Source organism: Ovis canadensis, chromosome 22 (genome assembly GCF_042477335.2).
Source record: "Ovis canadensis isolate MfBH-ARS-UI-01 breed Bighorn chromosome 22, ARS-UI_OviCan_v2, whole genome shotgun sequence".
Taxonomy (NCBI): Eukaryota; Metazoa; Chordata; class Mammalia; order Artiodactyla; family Bovidae; genus Ovis; species Ovis canadensis.
The window spans coordinates 37,159,436-37,170,457 of NC_091266.1; positions in this window are offsets into that span (position 1 = coordinate 37,159,436).

Here is an 11,022-nt window from a genome sequence, read left to right on the forward strand (position 1 = left end):
CTACAGTGACTGCCTCTCCAGTGATGGCTGTGAGCCCCACCAGGGAGGAGCACAGCCTGCCTCATTCACCACCACATCCCCAGCCCAATCTATAATATCACTCAGTAAATACTTGATTGAAACATAGAAATGAACAGTGACTTCCAAATGTATCCCCCCAAGCTCTAGACCTTAGTATTCCACTGTCAACTGAACATTTCTATCTGGTTATTCCCATGTCAGCCCTGCCCCCACCTCCACCCCGATCCTGCTCTTCTTCTGAGTTTCCCTTCCTAATGAATGGCACCACCAGCCACACTAGTGACCAAGCCAAGGGCCTGGCCTTCATTCTTGGCTCCTTCCTGTCTCTCACCCCCACCCCGCATTGCACCAGTCTCCTGTCCTATTCATTCTGCCTTCCCAGTGGTTTCCTCTCCCACTGTAATAACCCAGTCATGACTTCTCACTGTCTCTCTTGCACTGATTTCCTAATTGATCTCCCTGCTTCAAGCCTCAACCACCTCAACCCATCCTCCAGAATAACTGTCCTAACATGGAAAATAGGATGGCACCAGTCATCTGCTCCCTGCTCTCCTGGGTGGCCCCTCTATCAAACAAGGGCCAGGCCTCTCAGCCAACCTGCAGAACCCTTCCTCCCACAGCTATCAAACTTCATGAATTTATGCCAGGGTGCCTGGACTCATGCCCCACCCCTGCCTGGAATGCCCTTCTCCAACACCACCCCCAGTTTCCTCATCACCACCTACCGTTCACTTGGTAAAACTCATTCGTTGCGTAAGACTCTCCACAATTTTCTTCAGAGGCTCGATTTTGTTTTTGTTTTTGTTTTCCTTTGAACTTTCTTGAGCTCTCTCAGCATTCTGCATTGAGCAAGATTATTTTTGTAAAGAGAAAATGTTTTGAGTGCAGCTAAAAGCCCCCTTCTCTGATTCTCCCCAGGCTTCTACCCCCTACCCATAGAATTTTCAGCCTTCTTTGGCCCTCACTGGGCCCTCTCCCACCCCCTGGAACACCAGAATCTTGATCTGTTTGCACACCTGTCTCCCTCAAAGCCTCCCTCTCTCAAGGGTCTGTCCCTCAAGTTGGCTGGCATAATGCTTAGCAGATCATATGTGCCCTCTTATTGCTGAACGAAAGAATGACCAAATGTCCTGAGAAGGAGGTGAGGGTTTGGTCCAGACACAGCATTCTGTGGGAAGTAAGGGTGTTGGAGGCACTTAATCTCAGAGACAGGAAGAACAGTAAGCTTGCCCCCACTGGCTGTAGGGCCCTGTCACAGACCTAAATACCTGCCACTACCACCAGCCAGGACCCCTGTCTCCTTGCTGAAGGGTATGGTGGTAACAGAATTTCCCAAATAAGGAGGACATTCCTAGGGACCTTGACCTCAGCTCCAGCCCAGCCTGATGACCACCTTTAGAAACACCCAAAGGCAGCAGCCAGAGGCACAAGGAGAGGAAAGCGGTGGGAAGAGAGGAGCAGGATGTGGAAGAAAAGCAGAGACAGGGAAAGGGGCAGAGGGAGGCTGGTCCTTATGAAGGCACAAAGAGGGGGAGGGACAAAGAGAGACTGCAGTAGAGACACAGGATGGGCAGAGGGGCAGCAAGACCCTAAGTGCAGCCCGGGAGCCTCTGGGCTCACATCGACAAGGCTGAAGCTGGGGGACAGGGTCCCAGGGACAGAGGAGAAGACAACAGGCTCCCAACTCGCCTGCAGATGCCCCCTTATCTTAAGCAGACTCCCCACCCCCATTCCTGAGCCAACAGGCTGGCGGGCGGCACGCAGCAGGGGGCAGATGAGGCTGCAACGTGAGTGATGGGCGCGGATTTGGACCCAGATTCGAGGTGCTTGGGGGGCCTGGCACAGTTCCGAGACCGGGAGGGGGTGGACTGGGCGAATGCGGAGCTGACCAGCCATCAGTCTGGGGAAGTGCCTAGTTCTGTTCTCTGAGTGCTAGCTGGAGTCCAGGCAGCCGAGGACTCGAGAGGGCCACTCCCTGCGGGTGCATGACCTCTGTGTGCAGAGAGTGCAAGGGGGGTCCCCTGAAGGGGCAGTCACAGTGGAGCAGGGAGTAGGAATAGCTACACACACACACACACACACACACACACTCTCATGCACTCACACTCCCACCATTCCCTAGCCCAGCATTCACACTCGGAGCCAAGCACTGCAAGGTGTCTGGATGGACAAAATCAGCAACACTGTTTGAGCGCCTATTACATGCCACAGCCCCTCTGAACCATTCACACCCCACACAACCCTCAACCCCACAGATCAATGCCACACCCACACTCATCCCCCTACTGTCATCCACCATCCCCCCCACGCATCCTCAAGCACTCATGCGTCCACAGGTCACAAGCCCCAGGCTGACCTGAAATGTCATACCCCCACTCACCGTCACATACCCTATCACAGACGGCCACCAGCACTCATTCAACCCCTCCCAGTGGCTCCGAGAGCAAATCAAGCAATCCACACTGACATAATTCAGCACACAAGGGATCTCACCTTCGCCCGGGCCCCTCACTCATACCCATAAGTGGGTGGCCACACATGCACGCACATATATGCACACATGCAGATTACTCAGTCTGGCAAAAGCAACGGGAATATCCCCAGAGACTGGGAGCTGGATGTCTGGGTCTCAGTTCTGAAAAGAAAAGACAGTCACAGGCTCCCAGGCTCATGGAGGCAGATCTGTGGCCATCACCCTAGAGAGTCCAGTGAGGTCACTCATGGGGCCTGGATCCCTTGCGGCCAGTCCCAGCCATCCCCGGTGACTCAGGGCTGACCCACCCTGTCTCCAGACAGCCTCCCCTGCCCAGCCAGGGTCCGGCCCTCTCCAGTCCCTATAGTCAACCCCTCCCTGGCCCCCCTCCTGTCAGCTCATTCTCTTTCCATCTGCATCCCTTCTCCTCCCCCCTTCTCACCCCCCCATCTCCACCCCCCTAGCCTCGGTGATAAAAGAGCCAGATTGGAGCGGGTGCCACGCAGCTTCATTCCCCACCATATGGGCCCAAAAGCCAAATCGTCAGCTAAGCGATTAAATCAAGTATGTCGAACAAAATGTTATGAACTGACATTATGGGTATATAATTTTATGCCATTTGTTGCCATCTGTTTATCTAAACAGCCCCCGTTCCACACAGACATACAGACTCACACCTTCCCTCCTACCTCCTCCACCCATCAGGATTCCCCCCACCAATCTGAGCCAAGGGTCAGGGACAAGAAGACATGTGCCTGGAAGTTGGAAAGCTGGGGACTCTGGGGTTCTTGCGGAAGGGAGAGTAAGGGTTAGGACCACCCACCCACTGGCCGGGGAAGGGGCAAGGCCCTTGGGAAGCATGAGGTGAGGCAGTCAGGGGGCCTGGGCATAAAGAGTGTGGTTGGGTCCCTGTTACAGGAACCATGGACCAGGGCCAGAGGAGCCTCACTGGCAAGCCTCCAGTCTGGCACGTGGCACATGTGAGCAAAGCGTGTGAGCAGGGGAGGGCACGAGAGCAGCAGCTGTGCACATCAGCGGCTGTGGGAGCTTCCTCTCCCTCTGCCCCCTGTCTTCCCTGGGGCCTGAGGCTCCCAGAGCCTTGCAGAGAGGGCTGCCTCCTCTTGGGACCAAAGTCACAGACCAGGCTTAGACAAGTTGCTCATGTCTGCTCCTTAGCAGGAGGCCACAGGGCAGGTGCCCCATCAAGTCCAGAGGCTGGGGAGCCTCCCTCCCCACACCCCTCCAGCCCCAAACAGCTTCAGAGTCCGAGTGATGGTTTAGTCGCTAAGTCGTGTCCAACTCTTGTGACCCATGGGCTGTAGCCTGCCAGGCTGGGAGGGCCCCTTAATACCAGGCCTTGGCCTCTGTGGGAATCCTCCTACCCTCTTCTGCCCTCCTGTGGCCTGACCCCTGTCTATGGCCCTCCCTCACCCAGCACTTCTGCTCACCTCTGGCTCAGTGTTCTGTTTGTCTCTCTCGACTTCTGTGTTAGTTTTTGCCTCTCTCATCTCTCTTCTATCTGCCTCTGGCTCTGTTTTGGCCTCTGACCCTCCTGGAAGTACAGGTTTGAGCCTCAGTGATGTTCAGCCAGATGGGTGGTGGCTCCACAGAGGGGTACAGGCCAGAGGGAGCGTAAGAAGCTGGACAGAGACGAAGCAAGACAAAACATTAGACCCGAGGAACTCCCATGGTGGGCAGTTGGGTGATCCTGGGGCATTGAAAGCCCGTGGCAGTTCAGGGAACTAGAAAGAGAGTGGCCTGAAGGTCATAAAGTGTGAGGAAGGGGAGGGAAGCCTCATGTCCCCTTTGAGGCTGACCTGGTGAAAGAAGGGAGGACCCACTGAAACCTTTGTGGGACAGAGGGTGGGAACCTCTCCCAGGGATTATTCAAACACTATCTTAAACGCACGCTCACGTGCACATGGAAGCAGGTCCCATCCACGGCCACTCACATGGCCACACACACACACACCGGGTCAAAAAGACACTTCCTATATATACATCTCAAGGCCATTCTCACACAGGCCCTCGAAACCAGGATCAGGGTTGCCACTAAAACAATAACTCCGTGGCCACTGAGTCCCAAGCCAGGCATTCCAAGGCCTGGCCTCTTTCAGCAGGTGTGTACACAACGGGAACCCCGGGCCTGGGCTCGCCATCCGCGGCATCCACACTGCATTCTGAAGCCTTCCGGAGCTCTCCGGGTCCCTGACCCTCCTGCAGGAGGAGAAAAGCCCAGGTGAGCAATAGAAACCCAAGCCCCAGAGCAAGAAACAGCCAAAAAGACCGAGAAGGCTGAGCCTGAGACACAGCCTGGGAGATAAGAAGACGAGGTCACAGAGAGAGGCAGAGACACCGGTCAAAGAACAGAGAGAGAAAGACAAAGAGAAGAGCGAGACCCGAAGACCCACCCAGAGAGCGCGGGACAGCCGGGAGAGCGCGGGGACGCTGCGGGCGGGCGGCGGGAGGGGGCGCCCAGGACGCGGAGAGCCGCGGAGGCGCGGGCGGCGGCGGCTGAGGATGGAAAAGCTCATTTTGCTGGTAATTTACTCTCCTGCTTTTGGGCCGCTCCGCCTGCCGCTGCCGCCCGCCCGGGCTGCCTGTTCCAATATTAGATATAAACAAGTAAACTGTGTAATGGATCACATTAAGCAGGCCTTGCGTCTTGAGGCAGGATTTAATTTGCATGGCAGATTAGCTTGTCTTCCCAGCAAGGCACCCCGGGGCACCCCGAGCTGTAATAGGATCCCGCCTCTTAGAGCCCATTAAGGCAATTGAGAGCGCCTCCTAATCCCCCTCCCCGCCCAGCACCAGAATCCCCTCCTGCCAGACCCCAGGGACTTGTGTTGGCCGGACCCCCACCTTCCAATTTCCTGCTCGGGCCCCACCTCGCCCTTACAGCCGCAACTCCACATCCCAGGGTGGCCCCCCTTTTCCAAGTCTTGCCTTAGCATCCAACCTCAGACTTGCCCTCTGCACATCCCCAACTCTGCTTCAGAGCCCCCTAATGGCCCTAAACCAGCTTTTCCTCATTCCCCCAAAGTCTCCCCAACTCCAGGCCAATGGTCTGACCCCGACTTTCTCGATTCCCCAGCTGACTCCCCCAAACTCTCCACTGACCAGGCCAGCTTCTTGCCTGATATCAGAGGTTAGACTATGTTCCATCTCTTTCTTCAATTTTTCATGTAACATCTATTCATCAAGCTTCCTATGTCCTTTACGATATTGTTGCCAGGATGGGTATCAGTGCAGGACCCAGAATCTGTGAAGATCGATGTTCAAGTCATAATTTGGTTCCCCACTGAGGGTGATGCAAGTGGTTATAATGACCCCTATTTGTGGGGTGGTTTAAAGATTTTATGTGTTATGCCCATCAGGTCATTAATCCTCAGAGGAGCCGTTTAAAATCAGCCTAATTTTAAGATGAGGAAACTGAGGCTCAGGAGGAGAAATTATTTGCCCAAGCAGCTCATAGGTACCAGTCCCAGGACTCAATACAGGTCTTCCTGACCCCTGGCTCAGTGGCCTTGCTGATCTACCACAGTGCTGGGGTCGGCACTGGGTCAAGAGGGTCAGGGTAGTCTCAGGATTAAGGACCGTAGCAGGATGTGTATCAGGGTTAGGTTATCCATGAATTTCCATCCTCTGTCCCACCTCTGGACCAAGGTGGGTGAATCCCATGCCCCAGCTCAGTTTTCCCTCTCATTTAACAGAAGGTGCTCCTGCAGCGGGGTCTTCCCAGGTGGCACTGGTGATAGAGATCCTGCCTGCCAATGCAGGAGGCATAGGAGATATGGGTTTGATCCCTGAGTCAGGAAGATCCCCTGGAGGAGGGCATGGCAACCCACTCCAGTATTCTTGCTTGGAGAATCCCAGGGCCAGAGAAGCCTGGCAGGCTACAGTCCGTAGGGTCACACAGAGTCGGACATGACTAAGCGACACACATACTTGCACGCTCCTGCAGCAGACCTACTGGATGCTTGTTAAGAGGACAAAACAACCAAAGGCTAATAGCATGGGAAAGTAGAGAAATTAGGGTGACAGAGGGAAGGATTTTCAGTCTGTGGCGCATTGTTTGGGTTCCCTTAGCATTGGAGAGCCCCTGAGTTGAGTCCTGCTGGGCTGGGGAGGGGGGCTATGGAGCCCACTAGCAGGGCGATGGGGCCGAGGTGGGTGGGTATGGGGCCAGGCTGGTGGAGAAGGGTCAGTTCAGCACTGCTCAGCTCACAAAGGGTCCTTGTTGTGGGTAATGGGACTCCCCTGGCAGCTTTATTTGCTGTCAGTGGCTTTTATTAAAGTCTCCAGTTTCAGACCCTCCAACCTCCAGCCATTGTGTGTGCCCCCCCAGGGCCCTGCCCCCAGCCCCTGGCTAGGTTGACTCTGAAAGGCCCCCTTGCCCCATCTCCTGGGCCCCAGGGCCCCTAGCCTCCCGCCTGCACCTCCCAGCGAGGCTAAGCACTCAAGGGGGACTGTCTCGGCCTTGGCCCTGGGCACCCAAACAGTCCCTAACCTCCCAGGTGTTGTGACGGTTGCCAGGGGGCAGGGCTGTGAGTCAGCCTGGGCAGAATCCATACAGGGTGGCATACACGCAGCACATATATGTGCACTCATGTGTGACCTGGAGGGGTGTGCACCCATCTGTTCCTTCAGCCCGTCTCTGTGCGCACACACAGGGATGTTCTAGGAATGTGTCCTGTTTAGCGACTGAGATGGAGGAGGCCACAGTCTGATTTCATAAGCAGTTAGGGACACCCAGTGCCCTGATCAGATACCTGTCACACTCGGGGTTGGGAGGATGGGGTAGCATCTCCCGGCCCAGAGGGTCACCTGGGGTATTGCTTCCCCACTTCCTTCTCTCCTCCTGGGCAGGGGAGAGTGTTTGCCAGTGGAAGGAAGAGGGCAGACAGAGCCAGGCTGAGCCTTGACCCTGGATGGGGAGGAGACTCTCAGATGCACTGACATCAGCATGGAGCTGAACCTCACTTCACCCTGATCCAGACTCTTCCTTTGCTCCCCAGAGCCCCAGCTTTGAACTCACAGCCCAGAACTCAAGCAGCTGAGGCCTGGTCCTCACATACTTCCTTCCCAGAGAACACATCTGGGGTTGCGGCATGAAAGACCCAGGCCAGTCCCTTCAGGATGATCCCCCCACAGACAGAAATCTGGAGTAAAATCAAGCACTGATCTCAGGAAATCCTCTCTGAGCAGGGAGAAGCAGAAGAGGAGTAGAGAAGGAAGCCAGAGGGCCAAGAGGAGGCCCAGAGAGCCCTCAGATCACACACCTGGGCTTCTGTCCCATGCCCCACCCCACCTCTTGTGGAGGAACAGGGAAGAGGTGGTGATTTCTCTCCATTACGCATGAATGCGAGGTTGGCATAGTGCTAAGCCAAGTGACCGTGTCCAAGAGCAAAGGGGTATCATGGGCCACGGGAGTCTGTTTGGATGTGGGTGTGCATGAATGTTGGGTCCAATATTAGGAATCAGGCAGGATACCAATTTGTGTGTGTGTGTCTTTCCTGGGAGTGTCTACACGGGGGTGGGGTGAGGGTGGTGCAGCTCAGTGGGTTTATGTAAGAAGAAAGCATCTATGGCTGAAAATGACTACAAGTACTTGTACAAGTACTTGTTATGGGATGCTTGTTCTGTGTATGTTTGCATGTATAAGAGAGAGGGAGATCTAGGGGTTCACAGCCCTCCCCGGGGTCTTCTGAGCTCCTGGCTGGGCCTGTGCCAGGCCATTTGGGGAGCACCCGTGCTTTATGGTGCGCGGGTGAAAAATGGAAATGCTAATAAGTAGTCGTTAAGTTGTCTTGCAAAAATGTTAAATGATAAATTGGGTAATGTTATTGTTGAAATGAAATATGTAAAATAAATGAGTTATTTATTTCTAATAAATATTTTGTTTACGATATATTTGTAGGGGTGTTAATTATTTTCCCCCTCAATCAGGGCAACGTATAAATTCTAATAAAGTGCAGACCACGGTGAAGGCAGCGGTGGTGGTGGCGGCTCCTCCGGGCCGGCCAGCTGTAGGACCTCAGCCCGTGATGGATGCTCCAGTCACAAGCGATTGTTCTCGCTGCTATCGCAGGCTCCCCAGTGTGGCCAGTTTTCTTTCTTAAAAAAAAAAAAAAGAAAAGAGAGAGTTGAGGAGGAAAACAAATAGGCCAGGGTCTCCATGATGAGATGATTAAACACCCCCAGGCCAGGACTTGCTCCTTCGCCAGTTGCAAGGCCCTGGGCACGCACGTTGCTGCTGGAGCCAGCTTCGAGAAGGAGAAATAAATATGTAAGCAAACCAAGGGCAAAGAAATGGTATCCCCCAGACTCATCAGCAGCCCTGAGCACTCACCCCAGGCGAGGCGTTCTCATCCCCCTCCCAGAGGGGGGGTCCCCAGGGAGGCAGATGCCCCCATTTCCTATCATTTCCACCCCTATTACAACAAAACTTCCTTCTTCCCCCTGTCAAGGGAAGGCTCCCCTCCCCCCCACCTACCCTGCCTCTTCTCTCTCTGGTGCTTCCCCACCCCTTCCTATGCAGGGACCTCCTGGACTATCCAGGACCTCTCCAGGGGAGCCCCAGCTGAGCCCCCTGGGGATTCATCAGACCAGAAACTCAGAGAGGCTCTGGCCAGCCCCTGAGGCTTGATGGGAGGAGGGGGGTACTTTCCCCTTCAGAACAGGCTGCCTTCCCCTGGGGCTTTATCTCCCTGTGGGTAATAAAACTGCTGAGGCAGGACGGCCTGGTGGGCAGGGACAGGGGGCACAGGGGCATGGGCACGGGACGCAGGGTGCTCTGTCCCTGCCTCAGGCGCCATCCACCCCTCCCTCTAACCCCCTCCCCCAGCCCCTGAGCCAAGCTGGGCTCCAAGTTCTCACCTCAGGACCCTAGACCAACCTCCAGCCAGGGATCGCAAGCACTTAGCTCACCCTTCCTCAGGGTGGGGGGCAGGGTTCTGCCTTGCAGGGGGTGGCACCCCGCAAGGAAGCTGGGATTGCACAAATTCAGGGAGTTCCTGCAAGCCCTTCAAAGTTGAGGTGGGGAGTCATAGCTTGAGGTAAGGCCTTCCAAGCTGGGGTCTCCCAAAGTCTGCCCCAAAGGGGTGCCTGTACTTATTCTAGCTGCTTACCACTGCCCACCACCCCAAGCTAAACCACTGGGAAGTGCCTCTCAAGCACAAGTGTAGTGTGTGTGCGTGTGTGTGTGCACGCACATACCAATGTGTGTGCAAGAGCAGCAAGCCAGGCTTGTAGGATGGTGAGGCCTTCAGGCTGGGACTAAGAGGAAGGTAAATAATAGAGAAAACCAGAGGGAAGGATGGGTAGTGTGGGATTAGCAGGTGCAAACTATTATATATAGGAGGAATAAACAGCAAGGTCCTACTGTATAGCGCAGGGAACCACCTTCAATAGCCTGTGGTAAACCCTAATGGAAAAGAATATTTTAAAAAGAATGTCTATATATATAGGGCTTCCCTTGTGGCTCAGCTGGTAAAGAATGCGCCTGCAATGCGGAAGACCTGGGTTCGATCTCTGGGTATAGCGCAGGGAACTACCTTCAATATCCTGTGATAAAACATAATGGAAAAGAATATATATATTTTTAAATGTCTATGTTTGTATAACTGAGTCACCTTGCTTTATGGCAGAGATTGGTACAACTGTAAATCAACTACACTTCAATAAAAATAAAATAAAATGATAGAAGGAACCAACAGACACAAGGGGCATAGCTACCACTTTCACGCATGCCCACACAGACCCGTATGCAGATCGTGGCCTGGCATTCAAGATTACACACAGCAAGTCTAGATGCAAAGCCCAATCCCACACAACCACAGTCCCGCAAATACACATGCCTCACAACTACACTTCCAGAAGAATTTGAGGCATGGCCCTGAACAGACCAAAAGGGACAAGAAATCATCACCCATCTGCGGGGCTTTGAGTAGGTGGAGGGAGGGGGTATCAACTCTGGAGGGAGGGCGCCCCCTGCTGGACATAACAGCTGTAACTACCCCCTGGTCAAGCCTTCCAAGCCTGCCCCAACCCTTCCCCTCCCAAGGCCCCTAGCCAAGACACCCCCAGAGCTTGCACTTGTCCACCACACTCTGGATAAGTCCCCAGCCGAGTTGCATAACTCTAGGTTCTTTTCAAAATGTGTAAAATCTTTGATCATCATTTGTTTAAACTGTATAAATAATCCACACGGTTTTAATAGGATTTTTCTATGAGTTGGCAACAAAGCATGAAATGTGATATTTTCACCATGAGTAGTTGGGAAATTAGTCACCTCTGTCCATGGCTCTCTGCTGGCTGGAGACCCCCATTCTGTCTGCTCCCTCTCTCCCTTCTACTTCACACCATCCTGGGCCCTTTAAATGGTACCTCTGCAGCTCCCACCTTCTGAGAGGTAGTGGGGGGATTCTGTGGCATCGCTCTGAGGCGCCCATGCTGATCATCTCTGGGTCTGAGAGCAAAGACTAGGCTGCCCCGGGTCCCTGTTTCCCAGATTCCTCATCTGAGTC